The sequence below is a fragment of the Trachypithecus francoisi genome, unplaced genomic scaffold (genome assembly GCF_009764315.1).
Source record: "Trachypithecus francoisi isolate TF-2019V2 unplaced genomic scaffold, Tfra_2.0 Lachesis_group9, whole genome shotgun sequence".
NCBI lineage: Eukaryota > Metazoa > Chordata > Mammalia > Primates > Cercopithecidae > Trachypithecus > Trachypithecus francoisi.
The window spans coordinates 34,656,897-34,678,255 of NW_022681474.1; the positions used below are offsets into that span (position 1 = coordinate 34,656,897).

The 21,359-nt window shown below is 53.2% G+C and overlaps 1 protein-coding gene across 8 annotated transcripts in view; it reads left to right on the plus strand.

The window, feature by feature from the left end:
- Positions 1 to 21,359, plus strand: part of PALD1 (phosphatase domain containing paladin 1) — a 112,155-nt gene that overhangs the window by 5,360 nt on the left and 85,436 nt on the right. For 3 of the 8 annotated variants that reach the window (XM_033208528.1, XM_033208529.1, XM_033208530.1), the window contains exon 1: positions 15,064 to 15,451. The exons of 1 other annotated variant lie outside the window; for it this stretch is intronic. The gene's annotated coding sequence lies outside the window, so the exon portion shown is untranslated. 4 more of the 8 variants (XM_033208524.1, XM_033208523.1, XM_033208527.1 and 1 more) reach the window with 2 other exon arrangements.

A 21,359-nucleotide genomic window follows, 5' to 3' on the forward strand; every position in this document is an offset into this window, starting at 1 on the left:
AACTGAGTGGCCGCTTCAGATGTGGGGACAGGGAAGGCCTCTCCAAGGAGGCGACATTTAAGCAAAGACTTAACTGGAAGAAAGGAAGATCTGGATGGGGAGCCTTCTAGGAAGACGTGCAAGCTAGTGCAAAGGCCCTGAGGACAGACCACACTTGACCGGTGTGGAAAGAAGTGAGGTTGAACTTAGTAGGTGAAGGGGATGATGAAGATACACATACAGTAAAATGTACTAATCCTAAAGTTACAACTTGATGAGTTTTCACACATGCATTTGTCCGCATAACCCCTACCCAGATCAAGCTATAGCACCCCAGCACGTTCCCTCAGGTCCCTCCCAGTCAGTGTCGCCACTCACCCATGGGCTGCTCTTCTGGCCTTGATGATTGTCATAGGCTAATTTTGCCTGTCCCTGGACTTCATATAAGTGATGAAATCTTATGTTGTATTCTTGTTTGTATCTTTTTCCTTGTGTTTTTTTTTTTTTTCTTTTTTCTGAGACAATGTTTTACTCTTGTTGCCTAGGCTAGAGTGCAGTGGCATGATCTCGGCTCACTGCAACCTCTATCTCCCAGGTTCAAGCAATTCTTCCACCTCAGCCTCCTGAGTAGCTGGGATTACAGGCATATGCCACCACGCCCAGCTAATTTTTTTTTGTATTTTTAGTTGAGATGGGGTTTTATCATGTTGGCCAGGCTGGTCTTGAACTCCTGACCTCAGGTGATCCGTCCGCCTCAGCCTCCCAAAATACTAGTATTACAAGCATGAGCCACTGCGCCTGGCCTGGCTTCTTTCATTCATCATTAGCTTTTTGATGTTCATCCATGATGTTGCTTTGTATCAGCAATTCACTCATTTCAGTTGCTGGGGTATTCCAGGCTAAAACTGTACCTCCTTTTTTTTTTTTGAGATGGAGTCTCGCTCTGTCGCCCAGGCTGGAGTGCAGTGATGCAGTCTTGGCTCATTACAGCCTCCACCTCCCAGGTTCAAGCTATTCTCCTGCCTCAGCCTCCCAAGCAGCTGGGATTACAGGCACATACCACCATGCCTGGCTAATTTTTTGTACTTTTAGTGGAGATGGGGTTTCACCATGTTGGCCAGGCTGGTCTCCAACTCCTGGCCTCAGGAGATCCACCCATCTTGGCCTTCCAAAGTGCTGGGATTACAGGAGTGAGCCACCATGCCCGGCCTCTACATACACTTTTAAGTAGCTTATATATGCTGGTGAAAGTTCCCCTGGTTCTCTTCCATTTTACAGGTGGGGAAACTGAGGCTCAGAGAAGGGAATAGACTTACCCCTGGTTACTCAGGCAGTTAGCGGCTGACACTGGTACTGCTGACTCTGCAGAAGTCAGAGGCCCTGGGTTCCAGGGAGGGAGGAGGAGAGAATGAATATTTACTAAGCACCTACTATCTATCAGGTCCTCCATAGGTATTATGTCATTTCCTGTCATCCTCAAAATAACCCCGCCAATTAGGCGTGATTATGTTAGTTTTACAGGTGAGGGGCCTGAGTCTAAGAAACATATTTACAGAGTAGAGTCAGGACTCAGGCGGGCCAATCTGACTCCAAAGCCTGACACCCTCCAAGACATCACGCTGCCACTCGGGGAGGGGTAAAGCCTCCATGTGCCAAGGCTGCACAGGCAGAATGCAGAACTCACAGGTGAATGAAGAGCTTGAGGGGGCTCGTTGGATTAGGCTGGTCCCTCCTCAGGATGGAGGACAGCAGGGAGAAAGGTCCTGGTCTTCTGTTTTGAACCCCTGCCAGGGTCCCACAGACATTTACCCTCTGAGGCCCCAGTTTCATGGTTAACTTGCTGTTAACTTTGGGCCTGGTAGTTCCTCTCTGGCTCCTTTTAGCTCTGCTCTTCTGAGTGGGGTTTGGACTGGGAGTCTCTTGCCCTTTACTGTTCTGATCCTGCCCCATGCCCCAGGGCTGTTACCGGGGAGGCTGGAGGGGAGAGGGGCTTTGAGACCTCCAGGGTCTCCACCTCTTCCACATGCTGGTCTTCCTGATTCAGAACCGGACCTCAGGCATCCTTGGGACTTTGTGGGGAGGCCTTTTGTTGGAGGAGGACAATTATTTTCTTGCATTTGGTGGGTTGTCTTTTTTTTTTTTGAGACGGAGTCTTGCTCTGTCGCCCAGGCTGGAGTGCAGTGGCCGGATCTCAGCTCACTGCAAGCTCCGCCTCCCGGGTTTACGCCATTCTCCGGCCTCAGCCTCCCGAGTAGCTGGGACTACAGGCGCCACCACCTCGCCCGGCTAGTTTTTTTTTTTTGTATTTTTAGTAGAGACGGGGTTTCACCGTGTAGCCAGGATGGTCTCGATCTCCTGACCTCGTGATCCGCCCGTCTCGGCCTCCCAAAGTGCTGGGATTACAGGCTTGAGCCACCGCGCCCGGCCAAGTGGGTTGTCTTTAAAAAAAAATTGTGTGGCCGGGCGCGGTAGCTCAAGCCTGTAATCCCAGCACTTTGGGAGGCCGAGACGGGTGGATCACGAGGTCAGGAGATCGAGACCATCCTGGCTAACACGGTGAAACCCCGTCTCTACTAAAAAATACAAAAATCTAGCCGGGCGAAGTGGTGGGCGCCTGTAGTCCCAGCTACTCGGGAGGCTGAGGCAGGAGAATGGCGTGAACCTGGGAGGCGGAGCTTGCAGTGAGCTGAGATCCGGCCACTGCACTCCAGCCTGGGAGACAGAGCGAGACTCCGTCTCAAAAATAAAAAATAAAAAAAATAAAATTAAAAAAAAAATTGTGGTAAAATATACATAACATAAAGTTTGCCATTTTAACCTTTTGTTTTTTCTTTTGCTTTTTGAGGCAGAGTCTTACTCTGTCGCTCAGGCTGGAGTATGGTGGTGCTATCTTGGCTCACTGCAACCTCTGTCCTCTGGGTTCAAGCGATTCTCCTTTCTCAGCCTCTGAGTAGTTGAGATTATAGGCGCCCGCCACCATGCCTGGCTAATTTTTGTATTTTTAGTAGAGACAGGGTTTCACCATGTTGGTCAGGCTGGTCTCTAACTCCTGACCTGGTGATTGGCCCACTTCGGCTTCCCAAAGTGTCAGGATTACAGGTGTGAGCCACTGTGCCCGGCCATTTTTAACGTTTTTAATTAAACGCTACAGTGGCATTAAGTACATTCTTGTAACTGTGCAACCATCAGCACCATCTGTCTCCAGAACCTTTACATCTTCTCATCCTTACCCATTAAACAATCACCGAGGCTTTTAAAATAGTGGTTTTTGGAGATGGCGGACAGCCCTCCTTGAGAAGCGTGGGGGAAGTTGTAAGAGAACGTGAGAGAATGTGGAACACTCTGGGGAGAAGGGGCAAGAATTTGAGAGGAGAAAGCAAGGGCCCCGGGGCAGGCAGGCTTAGCAAGTTCACCTCCGGGATGCTGCCAGGGCTCCTAGAGTCCCCTGCATGGGCCCTTTCCTTCCTTCCACAGCCACCCCAGCCCACCATCCCGGACTCGCCCTCTCTCCCTGTAAGGAAACAGTGGGCATTTTAACAATTTCGCTTCCTCCTGCCAGCAGCAGCCCACTCCTGCACCCTCTTCAGAGACTTGAAGTTGGGGACAACTTCTGACGGGCGGGCCTAGTGGGTGCAGAAAGGGACTTGTCCACAGGTCTCTAAGTGTCAAACATCAAGTAGGTGTGAAGTCAGAGCCAGGAGACCAGCTTCTGGGGGGTATGGGAGGTGTTGAGTGTTGAGAGAGCAGGGTTGCATTCTCTTCTTGACCCCCTTGGGAAAGAGGCCCCCTGGGGAGCTGGAGGTAGAATCACAATTAAGGCCTCTTCTGGTCCTAGAGGTTCCCACCAGCCTTTGAAAGTCCTCGGATGTTTAGCTGGAGAAGCCTGGGGGTCGGGGTATGAGATGGAGTTTCTCAAATATTTGAGAGGCAGCCCCCTGGGAGGAGGTACCTATGCTCTGGTGGTCCCAGTGGTGGAGGTGGGGGGTGGGAGACAAGGGGAAGTAAAAGACTAGCTGGAGAGTGAGGGGAGCCACTGAGATATGGATGTCAGATTCACGTGTGGAGAAGGTGAAGGACATCCTAACACCCAGCACACATCTCAGAAGCGGATGGCCTCTGAAGGAGTAAGATCGCTGTCACTGGGAGGATTCAAGTCAGGCAGCAGTTTAGTAGCCGAACACAAGAGCTCTGGAGTCAGAGAGGGCTGGGGGACATTGAGCAAGTTCCTCAATTGCTGTGTGCCTCCATTTCTTCATTTATAAAATGAGGATAGAAATGGAATCTGCTCTAGGGGTTTTGTGAGGAGTGAGATCATGATTCTGACACAGTAGCCAGCACTGAGAACACACCCAGGACAGGACAGGAGTGCATGGAGGGGATTCTTGGATGAGGCGGACAGTTAGATTAACTCCTCACTATGAGCTCCCCTGCCCTGATTTTCATGGAAGGAGTGCCCTGGGGCTCATTGTGACAATGTCCGTAGGTTATCGGAAGTGCGCCACCTGCCACCAAATGGGCAGTTTACCCGCACCCCCCCACCGCCTCCCATGGATGGGGTCTGAGGACAGTACCTTGTGATAACGCACAAGGCAGGGGTTATTTATCCCATTTTACAGATGAGGAGACTGAGGCTGAGAGGCTCCTTAGCTTTCCCAGTGTAGACGTGGGGAAGCAGGAATGAGACGAGGATTCGGGTTTCCAGAAGCCTGGTCAGGGGCCTTGACCTGTCGTGATGGCCCTTATGGAGCCTGGCCCCTGGGCTTCCCTCTGTCAGAGTAGTTGCCTGTCTTACTAGGAAGAAGGCAGGTGCGGTCCACCAAGCAAGGTTTTTTTTTGAGACGTAGTTTCGCTCTTGTCGTCTAGGCTGGAGTACAATGGCGAGATCTCGGCTCACTGCAACCTCCACCTCCTGGATTCAAGCGATTCTCCTGCCTCAGTCAGCTTCCTGGGTATCTGAGATGACAGGCACCCACCACCACACCCAGCTAATTTTCGTATTTTTAGTAGAGACGAGGTTTCACCACATTGACCAGGATGGGCTCGAACTCCTGACCTCAGGTGATCCATCCAGCTCGGCCTCCCAAAGTGCTAGGATTACAGGCTTGAGCCACCGCACCTGGTCACCAGGCAAGGTTTTTAAGGAAACTTTCTTTCCCTAGAACCCAAGTGTGGAGCCCCCCTTCCCTGCCTTTGCCCCACAAGGAGCCCCTGCCCAGGACTTCTTATGGACAGGGTGTAGTGGGCAGAGCACAGCAGCCTCACCCTAGCCCATGAGGCAGGACTCTGTGTGTGTGTGCGTATGTGTATGTGTGTGTGTGTATTTTTTTTTTTTTTTTTGAGATGGAGTCTCACTGTCGCCCAGGCTGGAGTGCAGTGGTGTGATCTTGGCTCATTGCAACCTCTGCCTCCCAGGTTCAAGCGATTCTCCTGAGGCAGGACTCTTATTATGGCCTATAGTAGATGAAGAGACTGAGACTTGGGGCACACAGCTGGTAAGGGACAGAGCTGGGATTTAAATCCGGCAGCCTGGCTTTAAAGCTTGCCTTTATCTGCCCACAGTGGAGGGGGCACAGTACCATCTCCGAATCCATTACCTCTAGCCGCGGAAGGCACCTTGGATTTAGGGGCTGCATGTATTCCTTCTGAGCCTTGGCCAGCACACCCTTAAGAGGAGTTGGCATTGCTGGGGCCCCTGCCAGCTGGAGTTGGGAACATCTCACCCCAGTCTGGCAGGCGGCTAAGGGTCCGATTGGCCCTATCAGCCAGAGGAAAACCTCGGAGTCCCTTGGAACATGGATTCTCAAATGTGAAACACTCTACCATGGCCTTAAACCCTCCTAGTGGGCTTACCCAGGCTCAGCTCTGGAGATTCTGGCTGAGGAGGGCTGGGCGGAGCCTGGGAGTCTGTCGTGTAACCCCTCTGCCAGTGATTCAAATGCACACACAGGCAGGCGGGGGAACATCTGTTTACTCCTAACTGCCGGACTGTGAATGCCTGTCTCGGATTGTCTGGGGGTGTCTGGAGGGGCCTTCCAAGCCAGCGGAACTCCCGCGTCTGCTAGTTGAAGTGAATGTGCATTGCATACATTATGCTTCTGAGTTTGCTGTAGAGATGAGCAGGCTGATAAGCTGGGCTGGGTTCCCCTGGGCCACCCTGCCTGCTGCTGGGTGCCTGCAAGATGCAAAGGGTGGGTGGACTGGCTGGTGTCTGTGCCTTCTGAGAAGCCTAGATCTCACTCAGCACCACAAGGAAGGAGACTGAGTCAGGTTGTCAGTTCCTCATTGCTGGGAATAGTCAAGCAGAGGCAAGGGGGCTTAGTAAAGGGCTGCTCCAGGTCTGGCAGGGTTCACTGACTTGCTTCTCCAACTGTTTCTTTTTTCTTTTTCTTTTTTTTTTTTTTGAGATGGAGTCTTGCTCTGTTGCCCAGGCTGGAGTGCAGTGGCGTAATCTTGACTCATTGCAACCTCTGGCCCCCAGGTTCAAGCGATTCTCCTGCCTCAGCCTCCCGAGTAGCTGGGACTACAGGCGCCTGCCACCACACCTGGTTAATTTTTGTAGTTTTAGTAGGAACATGGTTTCACTATGTTGGCCAGGCTGGTCTCAAACTCCTGACCTCAGGTGATCTGCCCGCCTTGGCATCCCAAAGTACTGGGATTACAGGCATGAACCACCACGCCCGGCACTGACTCTGTTTCTTTTTTTTTTTTGAGACGGAGTCTCGCTCTGTTGCCTGTGCTGGAGTGCAGTGGCCGGATCTCAGCTCACTGCAAGCTCCGCCTCCCGGGTTTACGCCATTCTCCTGCCTCAGCCTCCGGAGTAGCTGGGACTACAGGCGCCCACCACCTCGCCCGGCTAGTTTTTTGTATTTTTTAGTAGAGACGGGGTTTCACAGTGTTAGCCAGGATGGTCTCGATCTCCTGACCTCCTGATCCGCCCGTCTCGGCCTCCCAAAGTGCTGGGATTACAGGCTTGAGCCACCGCGCCCGGCCTGACTCTGTTTCTTTAAACTGCATTTGTTATGTCTGTTGTATTCTGATGGAGGGAGGGGTGAATGGTGTGATATTTGGGGGCTGCTTTAAAACACTCCAACAAGGAAAAGGAAAACAGTAGATGAAGCAAGTGTGGCAAAATCTTGATAACTGTCATATCTGGACAATGGGTATATAGAATTGATTATACTATTCTCTACATTTGTGAATATGTAAGAACGTTCCAAATTAAAATGACAAATGACTTAATTATTAGAATGTCAGAAATGCATGGTGTAAAAAACTCAACTATACAGTAGGATAGTGGGACGTCAGTCTGATCTCCTCTCCCAGGCCCCAGTGCCTTTTAGGACTAAGTCCTCTTTCCAGCCTCTTCTACAGCCTTCCAGAGGTTGACCGCAAGCCTATGAGTGTAAGTGTGGTTTATTATTTTATTTTATTTTTTGACACAGGATCTTACTCTGTCACCCAGACTGGAGGGCAGTGGTGTGATCTCGGCTAACTGCAGCTCTGCCTCCTGGGTTCAAGCGATTCTCCTGCCTCAGCCTCCCAAGTAGCTGGAACTACAGGCATGCACCACGACGCCCAGGGAATTTTTGTATTTTTAGTAGAGACGGGGTTTCTCCATGTTAGCCAGGCTGGTCTTGAGCTCCTGACCTCAGGTGATCCATTGGCCTTGGCCTCCCAAAGTGCTGGGATTATAGGTATGACCACCTCGTCCAGCCTCAATAGTATTATACATTTATTACTCTTATCCCTGGATACTGGGTTTCCAAGCTCACTGCATATTTCTGTGTGTGCACCTGGGTGGGTGTAACTGTTGGACAGGATTCTGTGGTTGGAATCCATGTGACTTATTCATCACCCTAGAGACAGATACCGAGGCTGCCTCCAGCACCCACTGTCATGGTCAACACCACTGTGGCCATCCTTGTCCATGTCCACCTCTGAACCTTGCCCCTTACTGTAGCAAGCATTTTTTCTCAGCCCACATACATCTGCCTTGGATTTTATAATAGCTGCATGGTGTTCCTCATTTTGGATGTTCCATAGTTTAGCTAATCACCTCTCTATTGACAGACCTTTCAATCTTCTCTTTCATCATCTCACTCAAACTATGAATAGCCTTGTTCAGTTGTCAGTTTGCACACATGCAAACACATTTTTAGGCGAAAGTCCTAGGGATGGAATTGCTGAGGCAGAGGGTCTGTGTCCTTGTCATTTGCATGGATACTGTCAGAAAAGTGTGAGAATGTCTCTTTCCCACCCATCAGCAAAGCTGTCTTCTAGCACTCAGGTTCTTTGAGACTCAGAGTGGTGGCCTGGCTGGGATAACACAGCCAGTGAGGGTTGGCACTGAGCCTGGCATGCAGGAAACTGAACCCTGGCCTTTCCAAGGCACCGCTTCAGCTTCTTCATGCCCAAAGCTTCACAGAGTCTGGGACCTTCCTAGCAAGTCTATGGGCCTCAGCCTTTGGAATGTGCCCGGTAAGCAACCCCTCCAAGTGTCCGCTAGCCTAGAGCAGTGTCAGCCTTGGAGCTCGTCACGTGAAAGCCCCTGGGAGGTTGTGTCAGGCCCAGCCTCTGTAGATCCCTGACCCCTTCCCCACCCCCACCTCCCCTGCAGCGTCTTCATAAATGGCTCTGTCGGAGTTAGACATCCTTGGGAGCCCGGAGTGGTGTTGCCTGGAGACAACTGGGCAACAGATCTGAGTTATTTATTTATTTATTTATTTACTGAGACGGAGTTTTGCTCTTGTCGCCTAGGCTGGAGTGCAATGACGCAATCTCGGCTCACTGCAACCTCCACCTCCCGGGTTCAAGTGGTTCTCCTGCCTCAGCCTCCCCAGTAGCTGGGACTACAGGCGCCTGCCACCATGCCTGGCTAATTTTTGTAGTTTTAGTAGAGATGGGATTTCACCACATTGGCCAGGCTGGTCTCAAACTCCTGACCTCAGGTGATCCGCCTGCCTCAGCCTCCCAAAGTTCTGGGATTACAGGTGTGAGCCACTGTGCCTGGCCAGATCTGAGTTATTTAAAGGAGGGAGAGGGTGGGAGGGAAGGGGTGACAGCCTGTTTATTCAGGGATGGATGGTTCCGCTGCTGCAGGGTTTGGCAGCCCCCTCCCATCCCTCGTCTTTCCCAGTGTCCAGAGCCGGGGACTCTGTAGCGAGACCCAATAGAAGGCCACTTGGAGCATCTGTCTGATGGCAGTAGGGGTTGGAGAGTCTCTGCATGCCCCAGGGGGCTCTGTACAAGTGCTGGCTCGGGGAGCGAGGAGGTGTGGGCAGAAGGACCAAGCCTTGGAGAGAAATCTTCTGATGTTGATAACCACAACTCCTATTATGAGCTTCCTCTCAGACAGCTATTCAATAAGAATTTTAAATTTATTAGTTTATTTGATCTCAAAACTCATCAAGGTAGGTATGACTATCCCCATTTTACAGATGTGGAAACTGAGACTCAGAGACATTAAGTGACTTGCCTGAGATCACACAGCTAAGTGGCAGAAACCAAATGAAAACTCACGTCTGTCTGATGCAGAAGCCAGAACAAACCTCCGTATGTTGCTAGAGATGGCAGGGCCCTTGAATGCACCCACGTCTCCCCACCCCGAGCTGACCTGGAAGGTTCTGCATCCTGCCCTGCTGTGTGCCACCAATCGTGCTTCTCCAGCACCCTGGTCCCACCCCAACCCTGCAGGAAACACAGGGTTCTGAAATGATCCGAGACTTGTCTGCCTTTCCCACAGGTCTGTGAGCACCTTGAGGGCAGGGCAGGGTCTTACTCATCTCTGTGTCCTGAGCCCAGGGTCAGGCACATAGTGGGTACTTAAAAAGCATTTCCACATGGAGCTTGGATATTGGAGCAGCTCTCCCTCAGACAGGGGCCAGCTGTCTATCTATGGGCCCTCACTCTCTCCCTGACAGCCCTGCAGGGACCAGAAGAAATGATCCTTCTTTTTTTGTTGTGTACTTGTTTACTGTCCTCCCAGTCCACTAAAATGTCAGTTCCATGAAGGCAGGAACTTGTCTGCCTCATTCACTTCTCAGGGGATAGAACAGTCTTAGAATATAGAAGGGGCTCCATAAATGTTTGTTGACAGACTGACTGACTAATTTTTTTTTTAATTGAGACGGAGTCTTATTCTGTTGCCCAGGCTGGAGTACAGTGGCGTGATCTCAGCTCACTGCAACCTCTGCCTCCCAGTTTCAAGTGATTCTCATGCCTCAGCCTGCCATGTAGCTGGGATTATAGGGGCGTGCCACCATGCCTGGCTAATTTTTTTGTATTTTTAGTAGAGATGGGGTTTCGCCATGTTGGCCAGGCTGGTCTCGAATTCCTGACCTCAGGTGATCCACCCGCCTCAGCCTCCCAAAGTGCTGGGATTACAGGTGTGAGAAACAGTACCCTGCCTGACTGACTAAATAAATGAATGAAATATATTTGTGGAATGAATGAGCCAGGATTCCTTCCTCCTTTTCTCTCTTGATCTGATGGCGCATCTCCTGAAGAACGTTCTGGAGCTAGAATCACCCTCCTGCCACATGTCCTGGGTGCTCTTCAGTCAGGCCCTTAAGTGGTCCCGTGGGGAGGGAGGGGAGCAATATCTGGTGCCTGCTCTTAGGAATCTCATTGTTCTGTGCAGCATGTTCAAACTGCAGGTCACGGGCAAAATCAGTGTATTGCCCTGCAGTCAGCAATAACAAAAATAAATAGAATAAGATAGATTAGAGGGCCGTGCATGGTGGCTGACACCTGTAATCCCAACACTTTGGGCGGCTGAGGCAGGTGGATCATCTGAGGTCAGGAGTTCAAGACCAGCCTGGCCAACATGGTGAAACCCTGTCTCTACTAAAAATACAAAAATTAGCTGGGCATGGTGGCGGGAACCTGTAATTCTAGCTACTCAGGAGGCTGAGGCAGGAGAATTGCTTGAACCCAGGAGGTGGAGGCAGCAGTGAGCCGAGATTGTGCCACCGCCACTGCGCTCCAGCCTGAGACTCTGTCGAAGGAAGGAAGGGAGGGAGAGAGGGAGGGAGGGAAGGAAGCAGGATGCATCCAATGCAGTAAGGCTAAGCGTTTTTTGTGAATAACACACATTCACATATCTGTGTAGCCGGCCCCAATGTAAAATGTATTTCTTACTTTGGGTCTTGGTAAAAAAAAAGGTTTGAATCTTGTGTGTGAATTTGGGAGTTGGGGGATGTAATCCTTAGGCTTAGACCCAAAGAAGGGTATAACCAATTAAATAAATAATCCTGCCCATAGTATGATGCCGATAACCGAACATGTATCCTGTGCCAGGCGGGGGTGCTCGGGTCCCAGTGCCTGGCAGGGAAGGGAGGGGAAGGAGTCCTGAGTGGACAGAGATCCCATGGGCAGATAGGGGAGGAGTCCAAGGCAAATTGCCTGGAGGAGGAACCTGAACTCAGGCTCCAAACACCCTTCTGCCCTGGCAGGTTCAGGGCTAGGTCATAGTGTGAGCTTGGGTGGCAACAGTAATGACAGGAACAGCTGTCATCAGTAAGTACTGGCTGAGTGCCAAGCACCTTTTATCCTCCAGACTTTCCCAGGAAGCAAGAACTGCTCTTCGCATCATTTTACAAATGAGGAGACTTGGAGCAGTGTGGTAGCTTATAGCATAGGGGTCACATGGTGGTAAAGTTGCTGTGGCTAGACCCAAGCCTAGGTCTGCCCTGCTTAAAGCCCTTGTCTTTAGGATTGCACACAGAAGGGGGCCGAAAAAATGGGAGTGCTGGATGCTGGAGATGGGGCAGTGGGCCTGGAAGGGCAGATGGCAGACAGGGGATCTGTCTGTGTGGGGACTCAGGCATCAGGGATGAGTTTGCTTGAGGCTCAGAGACCACTGTGCTCAGGGGGAAATCGCAGGCCCCAAAACTCCCACCCTGGAGGGTGCACATGATTCCTGTTCTTGGCAGTAATGCAGTTATAAGGAGCAAGGCCAGGCCAGCCCGTGTTCTGATGTTGTCCACTCCTCAGGCCCAGTGTTCCCCAGCTGTGGCAGATGTCAGGGGAGTGGGGAGTAGTGAAGAGCAGCTAGGGCCTGTTTCCCGTCTTTGGTCAAGATTCATCTTTGCTGGTTTGAATCCAGCTCCTCTGCTTTCCAGCGAGTCATTTGTGCCTGTCAGGAAATAATTTTTGGTTTAAGCGCTCTCTCGAGGGAATCTGGGGTTCCCACAGCTCATGTTTCTGCCCAGGGACTGAACTTGGGAGCTCTCTCCTGAGAGCACCAGCACCTTGCTTGGGCTGATGGGGCAGTGGACGGCCACAGGCAAGTCTGTGGGAGTGTGAGTAACAGGTTACTTATATTCTTTGCAGCAGCAGCTCGTCTGGTTTTGGACTGTGGCAGGTGCTTTGTGTGTGTGCTACACGTAAACACACATACACCCATGCTCACTCATAAAGCCACACTCGCTCCCACTAGACACTTGCACAAACATGGATCCCTGCAAATATGAGTTCACACATGAACAACACAAGCATGATAACATGGTGTCTTGGGCGCTTGTGTGTGTGGGAGGTGGGTGCTGGCAGTGCTGGTGGAGTGCTGGGTGAGTGAGGGTCAGTCCCGACTTCTCTCCTTCCTGAGATCCTGGTCTGGGACCCATGAATCTTTTCTCAGGGGATTTTGGGCTTCTGCTCTGAGCTTCCAGATTTCTCAGGAATCTTCTGCTGCAGTTTGAGCCACTCAAATTGGCTCAACTGAGAGCTAGCTCGACTGATTCTTTCTGCCTGGGGCTGGGGAGACAGCAGAGTGCCTTCTCTTGGGTGTACCCAGGGCTGCTCTGTGGCCTTCTCTCCTTCAACATTTGGTCCTTGTTCCTCTCCCAGGCCCAGGGCGGGTCAGATCTGACTGTGAATCTTTCTTGTGGTTGCAGGAATTCTCCTAGACCCATGGCCCAGCAGATGGCCAGGGCTGCAGGACTTGCTATTCTGAGTAGGGACTTGGCAGGCCCTCTGTGGGGGCTGGTGGTGGGCTGGTGAGGCTGGGCACTGTGATTTGGATGCAGTCTGTGGCTTGACCCCGAGGAACCTCCAAGCCCTCAGCCCCCTACCTACCAGCTGAACCCTGAGACTGTTAGAGCCAGAAGGGTTGTGACTGCAGGCTTTCCTGAGAACATCTTGTCCTGGGCTTTTCTGCTTGGTTCAACAGGAACACCTACTGTGTGTGTGGTGAGTACAAATGAACGTATGAAGACGTGCCAGGCACTGTGCTGTGGACCAAAAGACAGGTCAGGCACAGGTAGGACATAGCTTTTGTTCTCTGGGAGCTAGAGAGGCACACAGTCATGGATCCCAGCATCTGCCGGGCAGGGGGTGAGGTGAAGGGAAGCAAAATGTGTATATTTATATGTGTGTATGTGCATATGTGTATGTGCTATGTTTATGTATGTATATATGTGCATGCATACCTATATGCTGTTTATGTATGTATATATGTGTGTTGGCATACATATATGTGCATGTATGTGTATACATGTGTGCATATGCATGCACATGTATGTAAATGTGTATTTTGCATCTGCTCACACATGCCTGACCCTACCTTAGTCCTGGCCTAGAGGAGGGCATTATCCTGGAATGCATCCTCAGGATGGCAGGCTTCAGTTGGGGAGTCTGTCAGGGGGTGGGATGGGATACGGGGCTGTGGCAAGAAGAAGGAAGGAAACTGTGGCCCAGGATGGAGTCCTACAGTGTGCCACACATGATGCCTGGACATTACTTGCCCAGCTCACTGGCTTCTCAAATACCTCTTTGAAGGAGGATGAAGCCATCTTATGGATGCAGAAGTTGGGAATCTGAGAACTTACATCACTTTTCCCAGACCACACAGCCAGTAAATTGTGAGCCACTTTGAGCCTAGCTCTGCTGAACTCTGAAGGTCAGGTCTGTTTCCCAAGCCCACTACGGGATTTTCTCTGCTGCTGTAGTTTTTCACACACCTTGGGTGGCGCAGGAGGAGGTATGGAGCTGAGGGCAAGTTTCCCTGGGCCTGTTTCCTCATTTGTTAAAATAGGGATCAGAAAAGTATTGACCTTACAACATCGCGAAGCACTTAAGAGCTAGGTGCTCGGGACATGGTGAGACCACCACAATGAGTCATTTCTCTCAGCGCTCTCCAGCCTGACAGAGGTGGTGCCTACACTGCCTTCATTCTGGGGCAACCCCAGCTCGCCCAAATCCCAATCCGTCCTGGAAAGCGGGTGAGGCACGTGATAACAGGTGAGAAAGAAGGATTTCCCGAGTGTGGAGCGGCGAGAGGGAGGAAGTGACTCACCAACCACAACAAAGCCCATCTCTCCGCGAGGAAGCACCAGCCAGCGAGGAGTGAACGCACGCACGTGGGTGCATTCACCCACGTGCTCGCGGGGGCGTGTTGGGCCCTGGGGGCTGGCTGCCACCTAGTGCTAGTCCGCGCGGGTGGGGTGAGGGGTGGTGGGGGGCAGGCCTATGGTGCGGGTCACTGCCTGAAACCGCATGATGGGGTGGGGGCAGAGGGACCCCTCTCCATCCAAAACTCTGCTCTGCCGTTCCCCTTTCGCCTCTGGGGGCCGAGGGGCGCGTTTTCTTAGGACCCTGGGGCGTGGGATGAGCCCCTGCTTGGGAGGACAGTCTGCTGTTTAGGAGCTCCCCTTCGACACGTGGGAGGCAAAAGTCCAGGGCGCACGATCGTTTAGCTCCGGTCGCACAGCACAGCGAGGCCAGCCTGGAGCCCACGTGCTGGGCTCGGTCCCGCCGAGGCTCGGCCTGCCTGTAAAGCAGAGAGGGGCGAGGGAAGCCGGGCCAGCGGGTCTCGCCGGTAGCCGGCGTCCGGGACGGGGTGTGGCGCCCAGAGCGCTGCAGCCTCTCGCAGCCAGGAGGCTGGATGTAGTGTTTGGGTGTCTTCCAGAAGGAGCCGCACTAGCGACGAGGGAAGAGGAACTGGCTTCCCGGGCAGTCTCCCCCGCCCCAAACTTTTCCTCCTCGCGGAGGGAGGGTGGGCGGGCGGAGGGAGGAAGCGCGGCCGGGGAAGGTGGGGCCCGCGTTCCGCCCGCCCGGGGGCCGCGGCTGGGGTGAGTGTGTCTTTAAATCCGAGCCCCCCGCCCCTCGCGGTGGGGCCGGGGCTAGCGGTCCGGGCGGGGGCGGACGCGGTGATTGGCGGCCCGGCCGGATCCGCCCCTCGGCGCTGGGGACGCGGGGGCGCGGGGCAGCAGCTCGGCGCGCAGGGGCCGGGGCGCTTAGCTCCGGTTGCCGGTGAGTGCGGGCTCCCTCTCGCGTGGCCTCGCCGGGTCCGCCTGGCCTGTCCACCTCCGGAGCCGCCTCTGCCCCCGCATGGGCTGGGGAAGTTGGGAGGAGCGAGCCGGAGCCAGAGCCCCCGCCGGGCGCGCCCCGCCGCTGCCTGACTCGGCGCCCGCAGTCCGGGCGCAGCGCGCCAGCCGTAGGAGCACGGATGTCCCCCGGAGCCGCGGGCTGGCAGGTACAGACGTGTCCCGGGGCCTGGGGCTGGCGAGGGGCGGGCAAATCCAGAATCCCCCGGCAGCCCCCATTCCGAGGCTGCTCCAGACACCGACTCCCCATTCTCTGGGGAAGTGAAGTCCTGGGCCTTCACCCCACACCAGCTCAGTATTGGTCGCTGGGAGGCAAGAGGGACTCACAGGGAGCAGTTGCTGTGTGGTTCTGTGTGTTGGACCTTGGGCTACCCCCTCTCCCGAGTTCCCTGGGTTTGGTGTAGGCATGGGCTGGCGACAGTTCCACTTTTCATTGCCAGACCTGGGAGCACGGCCAGGAGCTAGGGTTCCCCGCAAAGTTAGGGGGAGATTGGGGAGAGGGAAGCCGCTTCATGACCGAGATGGGGTCCTGGGACTCATCGCTAGGGGGCGTGAGGCCCGCAGATCCAGGATGAGTCCAGAAGTCTCAGCGGGCACACGCTTTGATTCTTGGCCCAGTCTGGCCCTCTTCCTCTGTAGGCCTGGGTCTCTGAGGAGAGTACATTTTTCAGTTTCAGAAAGTTTTCCTGAAGGGGCAGTGACCTGTCAGAGAGAGAGTGGCCTATGGGAGACCGGCAGCACTGGGCTCCTGAAGGTGGCCGGAATCGTTGGAGCTCTTTCATGTCTCTTGGGTTGTCAGAGATGGGAGTAAAGCTTCATGGCCCCGGGAATATTCTGGGCATCGCTACTCTCCCAGCCAGAGGCCCAGGCACCAACTCCTTAGCTTCTGGGTAGAACAACCTGAACCCAGTGGCTGAGCACCTCTTAAATGCCAGGCAGGGCACTGGGCCATGCCCCTGGAGTGTGCGGGTTGGGGAGATTTGGAGGATTCTGTCCTCAGGAGGCTCAGCCTCTGGGAGGAAGACAGGACATAAACACACAAAGTTCCCCGATACAGGGTTTCGATACCAGTCCTGGGTTGGTGATTGTGGAAAGCCAGGAGGCTACACACCATTAATTGCTACATGAGTAATACAGGCTGCGAGACTGCCAGGGCAGCAGAGATCCAGTTCCATGCAAGCAAGCAAATGTGCTGAAATGTTCCAGCTCCATGCCCACCCTTATTTATTACCCTGCTCCAAGGGCAGGGAGCAGCAGGGGCGCTGAGGAGGTTCTCCTGCACCCATCCCCACCCACTCCCAGGTTTGTTTGTTTCCTGCTGGTGGATTTCTGAAGTAACCCATTTGGTTTCTTGGCTTGGACTGAGCATGGGACTCTCCTAGTTGCCCTGTGGCTCCTGGGGTTTGGGATCCAGAGCCAGCCTTGTAGGAGGTTCAGAGGCAAACAGGAGGAAGTCCTCACTTCCTTTCTGAAGAGCCTCCGTCGCTGGGGGTTGGGGGTAGGTTGGGAGGCTGGCAGGCACTGGGCCAGTTTCCTGTGAGTGCAGACAGACCCCAGGTGGTGCATGCACCACCCTCTCTTCCCTGGCCAGTGTTGGGGGTGGGCACAGTAGGGCCCAGTTGGCTTGAGGTGGGTGGTTCCTGGCACAGCTCTGACCTCACATCTGTGAGGCTCTGCTGTATCTGGGGCCCTGCCCCCTCCCTCACTGTCCCTGGCAGGTTTCTGTTTTTCTGGAGCACTTTGCGCAGGTGGCAGTGTGCTCATGCTCGTGGCCTTGGGTGCAGTTCTGGGAGTGGGAGTTGCTGAGCTCACCCGAAACCCTTGGCTGGCACTGTGAGAACTTGTGTGAACACACTTGCCTGCCTCAAAACAGGTGGTGCACAGACGTGGGTTACCCAGGCACCTGTGGGGGATACCCATGGGGGCAGAGACGTGAGTGCACGTGTGTGCTCAGGTTTACAGCTGCGTGGGCAGAGACATAGAGGAACTGGATGCATATGTATACGAGGACAGACACAGGAGGATGAGGGGGGTGAGCAAACTACCCGGGGACTACAGACATGTGCGGGGACAGACATACATGAAGGCATCAGCATGGGCCACATATGGGCTGCAGACACGTGTATAGAAATACACCATCGCTGGGATCTGAATCTCCCCACGTGGGAGGCAGACATGTAAGTGGACAGACATATAGGTAGACCCACCAGAGCACAGACGGGGATGGGAACCGACATTCTTAGACACAAGACTTGGAGCCACAGGGAAGCTGCTCAAGTACCTGGGCAGAATGGAGTTGGCTGTGAGCTCCTGGGGGGCACAGACACATATGCTTGCCAGAGCCAGCTGACAGCAGAGGCCTGGAACCAGACACAGGTGGGTTCTGAGAGGTGGGCTGAGGTGCGCGTTGCCTGGGTATCACCCTTTCCCTGCGTGACACAGTGCCTGGGAGTGGTCCTGTTTGGGGTGGTGATGCTACAGGTGCTCTGTGGTGGAGCTTATTACTAGACTCTCACTTTGGGGTTTGAGGACCCCCAAAAGCTCAGTCTCCTGTGTTTTCCTCTGAGAGTCATTTGGCCTTTCCACCTCTGCATTACAAGCCTGGGCTGTGCCTTAAGCGCCAGCAGGTGCTCTTTGAATTTTGATTCTCATCTTTTCTGGGTCTCCAGAGGCTTCCTGAAGTGAGGCTGTGTGGCCTGGGTGGAGTGCTCCAGCTATTCTTTGCCTACCAGACTAGAGGAGGAACTGCCTGGGGATTCTCCTGAACCCAAGCCTGCGGGTCTTTGACAGGGATGGGAGATTCCCCAGGGGAGAGAGAGAGCACATAGGGCTGCATCTGTGATGAGAGCCACTGCCCTCTGGGGCGGGCTCCTTCTCCACTAAGCCCCGGGCTTGCACAGGGAAGGGGTCCACCACCTTGCTATGCTCAGGTCTACGTCTGCTCAACCTGGCACCCGAGAGCCAGCCCAGATTCTAGATATGGTTTGATACTAATGCACCATGTAACCTCCAGCAAGTCAGTTAATGTCTTGGTTTCCTCATCTTTAGAGTGGGGCCACTAACCTCTACCTCCTTGTGGGTTCAGTGGGAGAAAATCAGTGCAAAGCATGTGGCCCAGTGCATGGCCACATGGAGTGAGTGCTCAGTTGATGTCGGGGTGGGGGCCTTTGATTATGAGCCGTCCCCTGTGGCCAGGACTCTGCCGGGCTTCCTCAGCAGCTGGGTGCATGGCCCTGGGCCTCTGGGTGAGTCCTGGAGCAGGCTGGGTCAGGTTGGGTGGGCCAGGCACCTCTCATGTGAAAGCTGGAGGGCTTTGTCCTCAGTCTATGCCCACTAGTCCCTCCTTAGCCCTGTGGGACCTCCATACACGGGGTCAGGAAATGGCAGGCTGGGCAGGCGTATGGAAGCTTGGGCCTGCTGCCTGCTGGGCCTCTGGGAGGGGAGCCAGTGATTTGCTAAGAATAGTCCCGAATCATGGCTCTCGCCTCCCAGAGGGCAGCCCAGCCATGTGTCACCCCTGTCTCGGGCCAAGGCACTTGCAGATGGGCTTTTTATGTTTCCTGTAACTGGTGCTCAGCACAGGATTCTGCCTAGGAGCAGCAAGCTTAGTCTGGGAGGAGGCTCTGTTTGCCTTCCGAGGCTTTTGACTGGGACCTGGGGAAAGAGAAGGTCTGGAAGCACTGGCCTTTATAATCCCTGAGTTCCTCTTCCACTCAGGGCTTTTCCTGACACATCTGCCTTGACCATCTTCCTACCTGCAAATAGACCTGTTGTGATTAAGAACACTGGCTCTGGAAAGAAACCACCCGGGTCTGAATTTCTGCTCCCTCCCTCATTAGCCGTGTGGCCCAGGGCAAGAAACTTAACCTCTCTGTGCCTCAAGTCCCTTGTGTCACAGGGTTAAGGATAACAACTCCCTTATGAGAATGTCACAAGGATGAAAGGAGGTAATTGCAGAGAGCCCCCAAGGCAGTGGCTCCTAGGAAGTACTCCATAAACATTAGGTGCTTCTGTTGTTACCATGATATTATTCTCTCGGCAGAGGCCAGGGTGCTCAGCACAGGACCAGATGGTGGGAAGGGACCAGAGTGGCATCTTGATGTGGGTTCCTGAGCTTTTTGGCCCTGGGTTCAGTATGAGGTGCAGGGGCTTCGAAGGTAGATTAAACTCAGTCCCCACCAGGAGGTGAGCGAGGTACATGCAGCCGCCATGTCTGGTTCTGTGATGGGGTCTGTGCTAGTTATAGTTTGAGCCGGAGGGAGGAGATGGCTGGCATGGGGTGTGTGATACTTCACATGGGCTTTGAGGGATGGCCTGGAGTTTGCAAAGGGGGAGGGCAAGGCTTCCGCAGCAGAAAGAGCAGCGTGGCAGAGGTATGACAGCCTTGGGAAGCGTTTTGTAGATTTCCCGTAACTGGCATGTGGGCTGGCTTTGGCTTTAAGGGGTGCGCCTGCTTGGGCTGAAGCTGAGCACTGATGAGAGAGGCAGGTGGGGTGTCTAGCTCATCTGCACACCTGTGGAAGGCAGTAGGGAACATCTTTGGGAACTGGGTGTGTCACTGCCAATGCTCTGGGCTCCTAGGGAGTTGGGGCTTTCAGAAATTCCATGAGGAGGGAGGATGTGGTGCTGCGAGGGCTGTGGGTACCCTGGGAAATGGCCAACAGGCTGGGTTTGGCCCATGGGTGGGGAGAGGGGTGGGTGCCCTGAGATGACCTGGGACCCTGCTGGCTTCTGCATCCTGCTGAGCCCCAGGCCCTTCCTCTCTGCGGGCTGTGCCGGCCTCTGTCTGGCCTTCCCAGAGTGGAGGCCTGGGACGCTGGGACATTTTTTGAAGATTCTATTTAGAAAGCATAGAGGGGACTTCTCCTCCCCTTTTCCTTTTCCTGGAATGGAGAATCTCCTGAAGGAGTTAACCCCTTTCCTGCTGGTCACAGAGTGGCCCGTAGATATGTCCCCCACTTTTTTTAGGATCACTATTTTATCGTTGCCCTTTCTGTTATGCGGGATGTGTACATCAGGTGCTGAAAGGTACGACACATTCTGCAGCTGAGCGCCACCTTCCGAGACTGAACCGGCAAAGAAAGTACACTGAACATCAGCATCTGGCAATATATATTTTATTTGTTTGTTTGTTTTCTTGAGATGAAGTCTTATTCTGTTGCCCAGGCTGGTGTGCAATGGCACGTTCCCAGCTCACTGCAACCTCTGTGTTCCAGGTTCAAGTAATTCTCGTGCCTCAGCCTCCTGAGTAGCTGAGATTACAGATGCCCACTACCACGACCAGCTAATTTTTGTTTTTTTTTTTTTTTTTTTTTTGAGACAGAGTCTCGCTCTATCGCCCAGGCTGGAGTGCAGTGGCGCGATCTCGGCTCACTGCAAGCTCCACCTCCCAGGTTCACACCATTCTCCTACCTCAGCCTCCCGAGTAGCTGGGGCTACAGGCACCCGCCACCACACCCGGCTAATTTTTTTGTATTTTTAGTAGAGACAGGGTTTCACTGTGTTAGTCAGGATGGTCTCGATCTCCTGTCCTTGTGATCTGCCCGCCTCGGCCTCCCAAAGTGCTGGCATTACAGGCGAGAGCCACTGTGCCTGGCCTGTAATTTTTGTGTTTTTAATAGAGATGGGGTTTCACCACATTGGCCAGGCTGGTCTCAAACTCCTGACCTCAGATGATCTGCCCATCGTGACCTCCCAAAGTGTTGGGATTACAGGCGTGAGCCACCATGCTTGGCCCCAATATTTTTCTAAAAAAAGACTAAAATGGATTTAAATTGATTAGCACATCTAATATTTGATACTACATGATTTAATATAGCTGAATGATGCAATGATGGAAAATGTGTTTACATCAAAGAATACAACCAAAATGAAGATAGCAAACAAAACCCATATACTTTTTTTAAACAGGAAAATACTTTTGAAGTATACATGTAATCGCCCATTCTTTTATTTTATTTTATTTTATTGTTTTTTTTTTTGAGATGGAGTCTCACTCTGTCACCCAGGCTGGAGTGCAGTGGCACGATCTTGGCTCACTGCAAGCTCTGCCTCCCG